Consider the following 11,485-nt stretch of genomic DNA (forward strand, 5'->3'; position numbering starts at 1 on the left):
TGGACATAGAAACATGCAAGAAATTGAGGCACAATTTAGCAGAGGCAATAATATAATTGTGCTGTGCCCAGCTGTAAGAACAGCTATTGAGTTGCAGGTAATGATATCTGATCTAGACAGCTTCAAATGTTTAGGTTAATTGGCACCTAAATGCAGCTAGAAAACAACAGATCAAAATCTCTGTGGAGTCATATTCTCACTCTCTGACCTCACTAACAAGAAGCAAATATAGGACCTACAAATGAGAAAGAGAATGAATTTCCAGTGAAGTGTGTGAATAGGAAGAATATATTTAATTTTGGCAATGTTCATATGGATGTGCAACTTCTAGTGTTTGCAATCAGCTTTTTCAGGCTGCAACGTGTAACGCTTTTCTTGATTGAGTCTGTGTCTGGAAAGGATTTAGTCCTGTCTTGGATAACCTTCTGGGGCAAAATGCTCTCTGGCAGCCTGCTGTGACAGTATCTCCTAGTTTTCCTTCAGACCTTCAGCAAAAGTTTGTTATCAAAAAAATTTCTCTTAAATTCTAAATTCAGACAAGCTAGTATTTAGTTAGGACTTTTTCCACCGACAAGAAATTATATGACTGCTCACTTATAAGCACCCTTTAGCTCCAGAGCCCTTATAATTTGTTGAGGTTAATAACATATATTGTGTATCACACCTTCAGTGAGCTTCCATAGCCGTGCCAGATGCATCAGTGGAAGATTTTGGCAATGAAGTACCTTCAGTTCAGCAACCCAGACACAGTAGTGAGTGCTGGCCTGATGAAGTCTCTGTTACAGAGACAGAAACCTCAGGCAAGATTTGACTTTGGAAAATTGTTGGAAACCTGGTTTGTGTGGCAGTGCTGGAGGTGGAAATGCACTTTACACTACATACACTATACAGCCAACATTACCACAGCTGGAAGGTTAGAGCTGCTCCACATCAAGGACAAAATACTTCACTCTTCTGTTTAAGCCTTCATCCTTTTACTGTTAAATAAAATGTCTCAGGTTTCACCCAGTCTTTCATAGAGTATTTTCTGACACTGCCTGCACTGGGCAGCCCTTGTCCTTATGCAAGTTCCTGTATCTAAAAAATATTTCATTTAACTGTTTATAAAACAATTTCTCAGTTGTGACACTGTCAGAAAAGTTTCAAATACAGCATCTGTCCCTCTTGTACTTCCCCTGCATTCACCAATGCTTTGGAAATGAAGCCACATCTCAAAATCAGGCCTGGATTACAAAGGGGTAGTGCAGCTGCAGAAGCCAGCGATGCTGTACCAAGCTTCAAAAGCACAAAAGGTCTGAGATTATTTTTAATAACCTGGCCTCAACTTGAAGGAGAAGAAGGAATTAAAAAGGAGAAAAAAAGATGAGGCATGAGATAATCAGCTTAGATAAAGCAAAGGCATGATTTGATGCAGTTTGCTCTGCAGTCAAATTATTGGGTACATAACACATCCTGCGTCACTTTAGGCAACTTCTAAGAGGCACAAAGAGATCAGGAAGCAGGGGACACACCATGTAAAAGTACAGACCACTTCATTACTGTCCAATACACAAAAACAATTGCTAGGAATAACGAGCTACCAATCCAAACCTTGAGAAGTTCACTGCTCCAGAGATGACTCCAGATGACTGCTCCAAACAACCTTTGCCAGCCAGGAAGATCATGTGAGGAGACTTTTCTCTGTTTGTCCCTGGGACAGGTTGAACCTGGTGTGCCCATGATATTTTCTGAAAAGTCCCTCTGCCAGGATTTCTTCTCCTGGGAAGATGAGAAGCCTCAACTTCTCCATGTTTTGCTGCTCTGGAATGTGGTCTGGAGATTGTTTGTCCAAACATGTGAATTGTTTTTTCTTAATGGCCGATCACAGCCAGCTGTGTCAGACTCTCTGAGTCAGTCACGGGGTTTTATTACTCATTCTTGTTAAGCCTTTTGATGTATCCTTTCTCTTTATTTAGTATAGTTTTAGTATGGTATTCTTTAATATAATATAATATCATAAAATAATAAATCAGCCTTCTGAGAACATAGAGTCAGATTCTCATCTCTCACTTCATCCTGGGGACCTCACAAACACCACACCTTGGTGCTGCAGAGCTGCCATCTTAGCTCTTGTTTTCTTCTTAGGACTTTTCCGTGGTTTTTTCCATGGTTTTTTTTTCCTTTTGAATCCCTGAGCTGCCAATTATGCCCTTCTCACCAACCTTATTTCTTCAGTTTCACTTTGTTTCTTTGCAAAGCTCAATTCTGGGTAGGCATTTCCAGCTCTTGCCATCAGGTCAGCAGGTTTCTCAGAAGTCTGAGCTGGGGCTGCACAAACATTGCTGGATCCTGGATCACAGACACCTGAACCACTGGGAGGAGGTTACAGGGAAAAGAAGCTATTCTGGAAAACTATTGACATTCTCTTAGGAAGAGCCATTGTTTTCATTGTCACATCACGTTCTGCGAGGAAGCAGAGAGCAGCAACACACACTTAATAAAATAAAAGAACCTCTTTGCATCTCATTCAACTCTGACACAGCAGTGAGAGCAGCAGAGGATTCTCACAAAAGCAGACAGAAGTACATAACAGACCTCTTCATTTGCACTAAGAAGTTAAGCAACAATAAGCCTACTTAGGCCTGCAGATGGTTCAGTGCCTATAATGCTTGGCTTGGGTTTTAATGCAGAAATATCAAAAGCTGTTAGTGGCAATGCTGAATGACCTCCTGCCTACAGTCAGTGATTTGCTTTTAATACTGAACACGATCTACAGAGTGACTGATCATATTTTGAGTCTCATTAGGCAGTCACAAATGGAAGGGAAGAGGCACTAGCTAACTCTCTCTGCCCTGATGAGCAATAGAAGGATAAAGCACTGCCAGCCCTCACAGATAAGAACCTGCACACTCTGGGGATGCAGCAGCAAGAAAAGTTTGGTGTTTGCAAACAGCCTAGGCAACATGTGCCAGATGTGACACTGCAGGAAAAGCACAGGAAATAAAAAAGTCATCATGGATGTAACAACCTCATCTGTGGCACTCTGTCTATCTTGTGAGATGAAGAAATTTCCATATCCTAGCAGGCAATCACATCTAACTGCATAACCCCACTGCTTTGTTCAGTTGAACAGCTAAATAAGTGTTTTCCATCTTTTCTCAGATGGAAGGCTCTTAAAATGTTACAATATTCCAATACTGTCAATGTAAGGTAACTGATAAAAAGTATGTTATCCAAGCTATTCTTCTTGACCCCTGAAAGGAATCCATAAACCTCTGGACAACAGGTCAGACAAACAGAGCAGACATAAGTCTTGTCACCATTACTATTTTTTCTCTTTTTAATGTCCCAGCACTCATCTACTCCTCATAGTAAGGAGTCTGGCAAAACCTGTCTTGCAAAACTTATTCTGTTAAGCACTTGTATCAATTGATTTTATCCTGAATATTGGTTGTCACAGAAAATTAACCATGGTAAATGTTTCTAGAAAACTGCTACAAATGCTGCCAGCTTGTGGAAATTGCAATTACTAAACAAGGATCCCTGGTAACTTCAAAGCTTTTGGACATAACTTTGGAGAAGTCTGTGTATGTCAGATTTCACCTGTCTATATTTATATCCAGTATTGCCCTGAAATGACTGCAGCATCAATACTGATGAAAAAGAACTGAGTATAAACTACCTGTTTATACCAATGGGTTTGATGCCTATAATGAATTTTGAAAACATTATTGAAAATTTCTACTTGCTACACTTAAATATTTGCAATCTGGCTACAATGTGCCTTATGTGATGTGAGAATAAGGAGGGAATTACGTGATGGGATAAAATCCCAATCTTTTATAAATTACTTAATCCCACAAATCTTGTTTTCCTTAATTCATCACTTTATTGACATTGGCTGGCTGAAAAGCTATAGTAGCACTTGCTTCCACTAATCATCAGATCAAAGAAGTCTGTTAAAGTTTTAATTTTGGGAACATTTCTGAAGAATGTCTTTTGATTTAAGAAACCTAACTTTTCTCATCCACCTAGATATTTTCTTGTCTTTTTCCCTCCTGATTCCACTCTCAAAAGAAAAGAAAAATTGATCTGTCAAATCTTTCTTTCTCTGAAACTTTTAAAATTGGCAGAGGCTTTCATGGGTCTTTTCAACTTAGTTTTACAACCGTAAAAAATTGACAGATCTCTGCAAGAAAAATGAGAGCATGATAGATTTGTCAGAGACTGAGTGGATAAAAATGAATGCAACAAGACATATATATGCCTCTTTCTGCTGTAAGTGAAAGGAAAGCTCTTCAGAGTCAGCAGCAGGAACACTCTGTTCCTCATCCCCCAGTCACACCAAGTTTACAGCTTTGTCTCCCCGTGAGCAGAGGGAGGATGTCTCCTGTTCAGTCCAGCAGCACCAGGCCTGGTGATATTGGTGATACCCAAAGGTGCAGTTTTGGACTCCTGTGCTCTCAAGACCAACCTAGGCTGATTTCTGCCACTTTTTCCAGGACTGAGGAAGCTTGTTCTGTTCCAGTTCTCTCAAAGGTTACGTAACTTTCCCTGCTGTATTATAATTTTCATGCAGGTATCTATGCCCTGAGCTGGATGAAGTCTGAGGTCAACACAGAACAAACTGGTGTGACCTTATACAGGAATTCAATAGGTTCCTCAAAAATCACTGCTGGTCTCCTTAGATAACCCAGCTGGTATCACTGCACCATTTTTAGACATCTTGCCCTTATTGAGATGGGTTTCAGAGCAAAAGGCAAAGCTAAGCAGCATTGACTGGAATACATGGCAAACTTAATTGCAAATTCATGCCCCTGTCCTGAGTTTCTGGTCAAGTAAAAAACCAAAACAATTCCTCCAAGCCAGGCTTCCTCAAACGCACATTTATTATTTTATTTCAAGCACCAAGTCTCCAGAGATCACAGACTTTTAAAAAAATATCCCAGCAAATGAAAAACCAAAAAAACAACATAAACTACCTTGTTTCAGGGAAGACTCCTGAGGCCCTCTGATTTATTATAATCCTGAACAAATCCTGCACCTTTGCAGCAGTTTTCCAGTTCTCCAAGACACTTGTGCCAGAAACTAAAGTTTGCCTTTCTCACACTCTTATCCTTAGAGGGAAGCTGTTTTTTTCCAGAGGGTCAAAGCACTGCTTCCAAGTTCCAAATTCCTCAGTGGTTCTGGTCTGGATTCTAAAGAAAAAGAGGCTTGTGTTGGTTTCCCCACTACTGACCAAACCTTCCAAAGGCAATTCCCTCCTCCCCCAATAGCTCTGACCCCACCTTGAAGGTCACAATTGAAGGGAAGGTGGAAGGAATTGTGCTTACTCTCCACCTCAGCCTCCGGGTGACAAGATTACAGGCAGCATCTGCGAAACACAAATTCCTTCAAAGTGGCCTGACATGAGGAAAGATCAAAAAATTCCCTGTTTCTCTGGGATACAAAAACATCTTGTGAATAATTGCTTTGGCTTTGTGAAAGATGATAAGGAAAATCAAGAATTTGTGTCAATTTTCAAAAGTAACCAATTATGTGTTTAACCTAAGAGCTCGTGCATTTGTCAACCTGCTCTAATTGTTCTGATAACAGAAGGCATGTTCTGGATGTTTTATGAACAATTTTATCTCTCAAGGCACCAAAGGCCACTGGGACATGTGCTGTGCTCTAGCCTGGGTAGATTTAGAACAATAAAAAAAGAGTAACACAATCTGACATCTGCTGATAAACAATGTGAAAAGAGATGCAGGGCACAATGTCTCCATTGGTGATTCAAGTCACTTATGCTGGAAATTATGTAAATAAAGACATCCTTATTTTGGCCAATTTGGCCAGAAAAAATTATGGGTTTAAAAACCACAAGGGGCCTCTTTAAGGCATAATGTGATACATTTCTCTCTATCTCTGACAAAGTTCACTTGGGCATGCTATCATCCCTTTAAGCTATTTATATTGCTACCTTCCTGAAACCCTATTAAAAATATTATATTGGAGTTGTCTTTTAGAAATAGCCAGAGTTCACCTTGATATTAGTAAGTGTACATGTTTTATATGGATATTTCCTTATCACTCCTTAGATGAAAGGTGACAGTAAAAACAATGCATATTTTTACATAAAGATTATGACTTAGAAATGTAATAAAATGAAAGGGAAGTAGATTTGGAAGCATCTGCTGAACAGTACTTTTTTTCAGTACTAAATGAATGCAACAGCAAATTTAATCTCCCAAGTCACAGACAAAATTTTAGCACAGCTCTGGGACTTTTTTTCCCCATATTATAAAGTTGGATTTTTTTTAATAGAATTACACAGCAAATATTTCTGTCATAATGCAGATTTGCATATTTTTTCTGTTGGGTTAAATGCAAAGCACACGGTTCACATTTATGGTTTCTACATATTCTATGGGAAAATAAATAGTTAAAAATCAGATTCTCGAAAAAACTCTGAAAACAAAAACAAAACTTAAAATAAAGCAATTTTAGAGCTAGAACCTTAGAGATAAATTAAACAGGGTAGCCACAGCATAAATGAATCTCACATGAGGGTTCATTATAAATGAGAAAATGTTCCTTTGCAAGAAATTAACTGATTAAATAATGTATCAATTTCTGATGAGCAAAACATATTAAAAATTTTGAAGGTAGGGAAAAACCCCCGAGGGTGTTAATGCAGTCACTCTGACCTCAAATGCTGTGATTGCTTTCTTTGAATATTTAGTTCTGCAATAACTCTAGCTACTATGACTTTTAAAAACAATTTTATTTAATAGCTCTTCTTAACCAGTTACAGACAACCCATTTTCCTTGCAAGCAGATTTTCATCATTACTTTTCTCTGTAATGTACCTTCCAAAATCTTTCCCATTTGCCTGTTTGACATTTCTAAAATAGTTTATAAACTCTAGAAGTTTAATTTGGCTTCTTAATGTCTCAGTGCCAACTGTGTTGGGATTATCTAGATAAAAAATAGCTTAGCATTTAAAGATAAGCACAGACCACTAAAATAAGGCAAAGTATTGACAATCAAAGTTAATGGATTTATTAGAGGTCAGAAAATGTAATAAAATGAGAGTCATGAAAGATCACATGAAAAAGTAGCCAGGACTCTTCAGCCTCACCCAAAAGTACATGGAAAGGAAAAAAACCCAAGGCATTCTCTCTTTGGAAGGAAACCCATCTCCCTCAAATTAATCTCCTACTTTAGCTTTCAATGTGAATGAATATCCTCAATCTTAGGGCAAATGTTACTAATCAAAGGGCAGGAGAAAATGTTTGCAACACCCTGGGTAAAACAGAATTCTAAAGGCTGATGTGCTGAGACAAGCAGAGATGTGGAAGTGGACAATTCTCACTCCTGAATCTGAAATAACCAACGTGGGAAACTGCAAGTCAGAGAGAGCAGATCAGTAATAAAACTGTGAAATCAGGAATGCTATAAATGTGGAACAGCAAATGAAAATCTAATTCCTAAGAATATGAAGAGAAACACAGTATCAGCAAATATGAGTTTTAGAAATATGCAAAGCTGTTGAAAGCCACCTGAAGGAGGAGAAAAAGGGCTTGGAAACGCAGAGAAAAAGAATAAGGGATAAATTCATCTGGGTTTTGATTTAAGGGGTTTTTTTCAGAAAGGTAGATTATTCTAGGATGACAAATATTTCATTACCTGCCTTTGATTAGGTTACTAATTTTATAGACAAAAGAAATAGAGTCATTTATCAGCACTTCAACCAAAATATGATTGGATGTCATGGAGGGAAACAAATAGGCTGGAGAGGATGATTAGGAAAAAGTTGTGAAGAGGGTAAGGTATGGTTTAACAGACTTTGTTCAAGGTCTGGGAGGAAATAACTAATAAGGTTCTTTAAAGATTGATCTTTAGGACCACTAGTATTCAATAAATTAATTAGCTAGTCAATAAATTAATTAGCAATTCCAGCAAGGCAGGAATTGCTATTGAAATATGCTGCTCACACAGAAGCAGCAGGCACTCAGTAGTGTGAAGGATCTGGATAATACATTGGAACAACTGGAACAATCCAGAGAAAATATAATGCATTCTAGACAAGGAAAATACTGTCATAGGGAGTATCAAAGATTCTCTTTTCAACAGAGGCAAACTAGGCATTCATGACATTCCATAAGGCTCCAGCATCTAAATTTGAATGCTCACCCACATTAAAAAAAAATATTTATTCCAATGGCAGCAGATAAAAGAAAAGTTTTACTAGACTAATACAGGAAATGGAGCGCTATTGCCTGAGAGAGACTGCCTGGCTCACATGATTAATAAAATTTGAAAGGGAATCTGTACCTTTTAAATTTTTTGGGCTATACATTATAATTAGGAAGAAGAGCTCATTAACATAAAGCAGTTGACTGTAAAAGGATCCAGCTATCAAATACAGCAAATTTGAAAATTAGAGGTTAGGAAGAGGTTTTCAAATGCCAGAGGTGTGAATTTTTGGAGCATGAAATTCCCCTACTCCTAACTAGCTAATTTAAAGGAGGATCTTGAAGATTTTCCAAAACCCCCACACTTCACCGTCTGCAGTTAAGGGAGATGGACTCAATGACACAGGCAGCTCTTTCCAGTCCACTGTTCCCAGCAGCTGGAAACAGAGTGAGGAGTCTTTGGACTAAGAGAAGTAGAAGTTACATCAATGCTTTAAATTAACTCAGAGGAATGAGATTTGAGACTTGAATTGAGGCTGAAAACGGATGGGTTTGATGCTAACTACAGGCAACAAACTTGTTTGTGTGGACAAATTACTTGATAAAGAAATAAAAGTTATTACTGACTTGGTGCACAAGCATTAGAGATCATGAGTTAATCAGGTATTTTTCACTGTCTTGTAGCAGCCAAGATGGTTTAGGAGGATCCTGAGCCTTTAGTTTATTTTTTTCCACAGCTGGTTCATTAATCCATTTCTAGAGAGATTAGGATTACTTCCTGCAGTATACAACTATTATTTCCTGAGATGAACCAACTATCAGTTATTGTGCCTTAAAATTAGACCAGAAAATTTGCCCATCCCCATTTAAATGAGGTTTAAAGATCATGCTAGCACGGCAAAGACAGGAAATGCAAAGCACAGGCCTTCCATTCTCTTCTTAGCCAGCACTACTGTGACTTTTCTGGCAAATAATGCAGATAACAATAATACTTAGCACTTTGCATGATGCTTCTCATCTTCAAAGCACTTTACAGTTACTTACTGCTGCTTAATCTGGAAAAAGTATGATTTCAGGCTGGCTTCTGGTAGCTTGTGTGACAAAGTTAATGTCATTTGAATCAACTCAGTTTGTATTTAATAGGATAAAACTGCAGTACTTCAGTTCCAACGCTATTGCTCCATTAAAAGCCAATTACAGAAATTCGGCTTTCCCTGAACTCAGAGAGCACAGATTTTTTTTAAAAATTTTATTTTTTAAATACAGACGAGATCTCTCAAAACACTTGATCCGAATTCAGCCTTTCCAACTCTGACTTTGGCTGCACAAAGCGGTGCGCCCCGAGCGGAGCTGCGGTACCGCCTGCGGGCGGCAGAGGGCGCCCGCGATGTGTCCATTGGCCACAGGGCCCCGCGATTGAGCGCAAAACCCGCGATTTCGGCACCGCAGAAAGTGTCATTTGTCCCTGTGAAACACACGCAGAGCAGCGTCTGACTGTTCTCCATCTAAGCAACTTCCTGGATTTAAACTCTAATACGGGTAAATCCTAGCATATTCTATTCGGATCGTTGTGTATTAAACAGGATGTCAAATGGTGGCACTAAAATAACGTCGGGGCAATCCCAAGCATAAGTACAGGCTGGGTGGAGGAAGGATCAAAGGCATCCCCAAGGAGAAGGTTGATGTAAAGCTCAACATGAGCTCTGGCAGCACAGAAATTCTCCTGTGTCCTGGGCTGTCTCAAAAGCAGCGTGGGCAGCAGGTCGAGCAAGGGGAGCACCCCTTTCACTCTGGTGTCACCTCACATGCAGGACATCAGCCCTGTGGCCCCAAGGACATGGACCTGTTGGAGCAAGTCCAGAGAAGGTCATAAAGAAGCTCTGAGGACTGGAGCAGCTCTGTGCTTGAGCCAGGCTGGGAGAGCTGAGGGCTGTGGTCTGGAGAAGAGACGGCTCTGGGGACACCTCAGAGTCCTTTCCAGGGCCTAAAGGGGCTCCAGAGAGCTGGAGAGGGACTGGGGACAAGGGATGGAGCAACAGGACAAGGGGGAATGGCTTCAAACTGACAGGAGCAGAGTAAAAAGTAGAGATTAGGAGGAAATTTTTTCCCTGTGAGGGTGGAGAGGTCCTGGCACAGGTTGCCCAGAGAAGCTGTGGCTGCTCCATCCCTGAAGTGCTCAAGGCCACGTTGGATGGGGCTTGGAGCAACCTGGGACAGTGGGAAGTGTCCCTGCGCAAGGCAGGGGATGGAACAAGATGAACTTTAAGGTCCCTTCCAACATTCTCTTCTGAGAATCTACGATTCTATGAAACAAAAAAACCTCTTGAACTTTTTCCACAAAAAGTAACTCTATTAAATTCATTATAATACATTGACTTGGTGACCATCACTATTTCAGTTTTCTCTGCGTTTTGAATCTACTGCAAATGAACTAATTTTAAGATGTTCCCTTAATAAGTAGATTATTTTGTTATAGATAAAGCATTTTGTCTAAACTCAAATGATTGTGATGGCTCAATGACATCCACATGATACCTTTTCAAGCCACCTTGCAGCAGAGCTAGGAAGGGAACCAGTGGGATGTAACCAAAAAACCACAATCACTACCTGGTAAAATCATGGCTGCTCTCAAGTGCCACGACAGGGATTGCAAAGCTGTTTCCACTGACAAGGATTTTAGCAGTTGAGCGTACAAGGGTTGTCAAAATGTAACCTGAACACAGACCTAGTAAGAAGATGAGACTGAGAATTAAGAGGAAAGTAATCTACAAATGGCAGGCAGGGTTTGGAAACTGAAACCAGTACTTGCACTTCAGCCCGGTGGCAGAGAGCTCACATATCACGTCATGGAATTACTGATGAGCAAACACAGGCACTGTCAGACCTGGCACAGGTGTACCTGCCATGGTGGCAATGCTTCAGCCCAAGCTGTGTGTGTGGTTTGTGTGCCAAACCTGGCTGGGGTCACTGTTCCATCCAGCCTCCTGCACCCAAAACTTTATTTCCCCTTTCGAGGTTGCCACCTTACACAGGTGTCACTACAACAGAGGGACAGCTTCAGCCTGCTCACAGCTATCTCAACAATGGATCTGGTGAATAGTCATTAAATTCTGTTATTAAATGGATCTGACCCCAGTGACTTCTTTGGAGATGGGTCCTGCAGCCCTCGGGGCTCCCCAGACTTGCACACCATTACCCAGACCCTGCGGCCCTGCACAAGGAGCCCAATTAAACATGACCCTGTGCCTGTGCCCACTCAAATGTGTACACCGGCTCCAGGTGACAGGGATGTGGGGTCCCCAGGGCAGGCCCCAGGGCAGGTGCTG

The sequence above is a fragment of the Geospiza fortis genome, unplaced genomic scaffold (genome assembly GCF_000277835.1).
Source record: "Geospiza fortis unplaced genomic scaffold, GeoFor_1.0 scaffold112, whole genome shotgun sequence".
NCBI classification, from domain to species: domain Eukaryota; kingdom Metazoa; phylum Chordata; class Aves; order Passeriformes; family Thraupidae; genus Geospiza; species Geospiza fortis.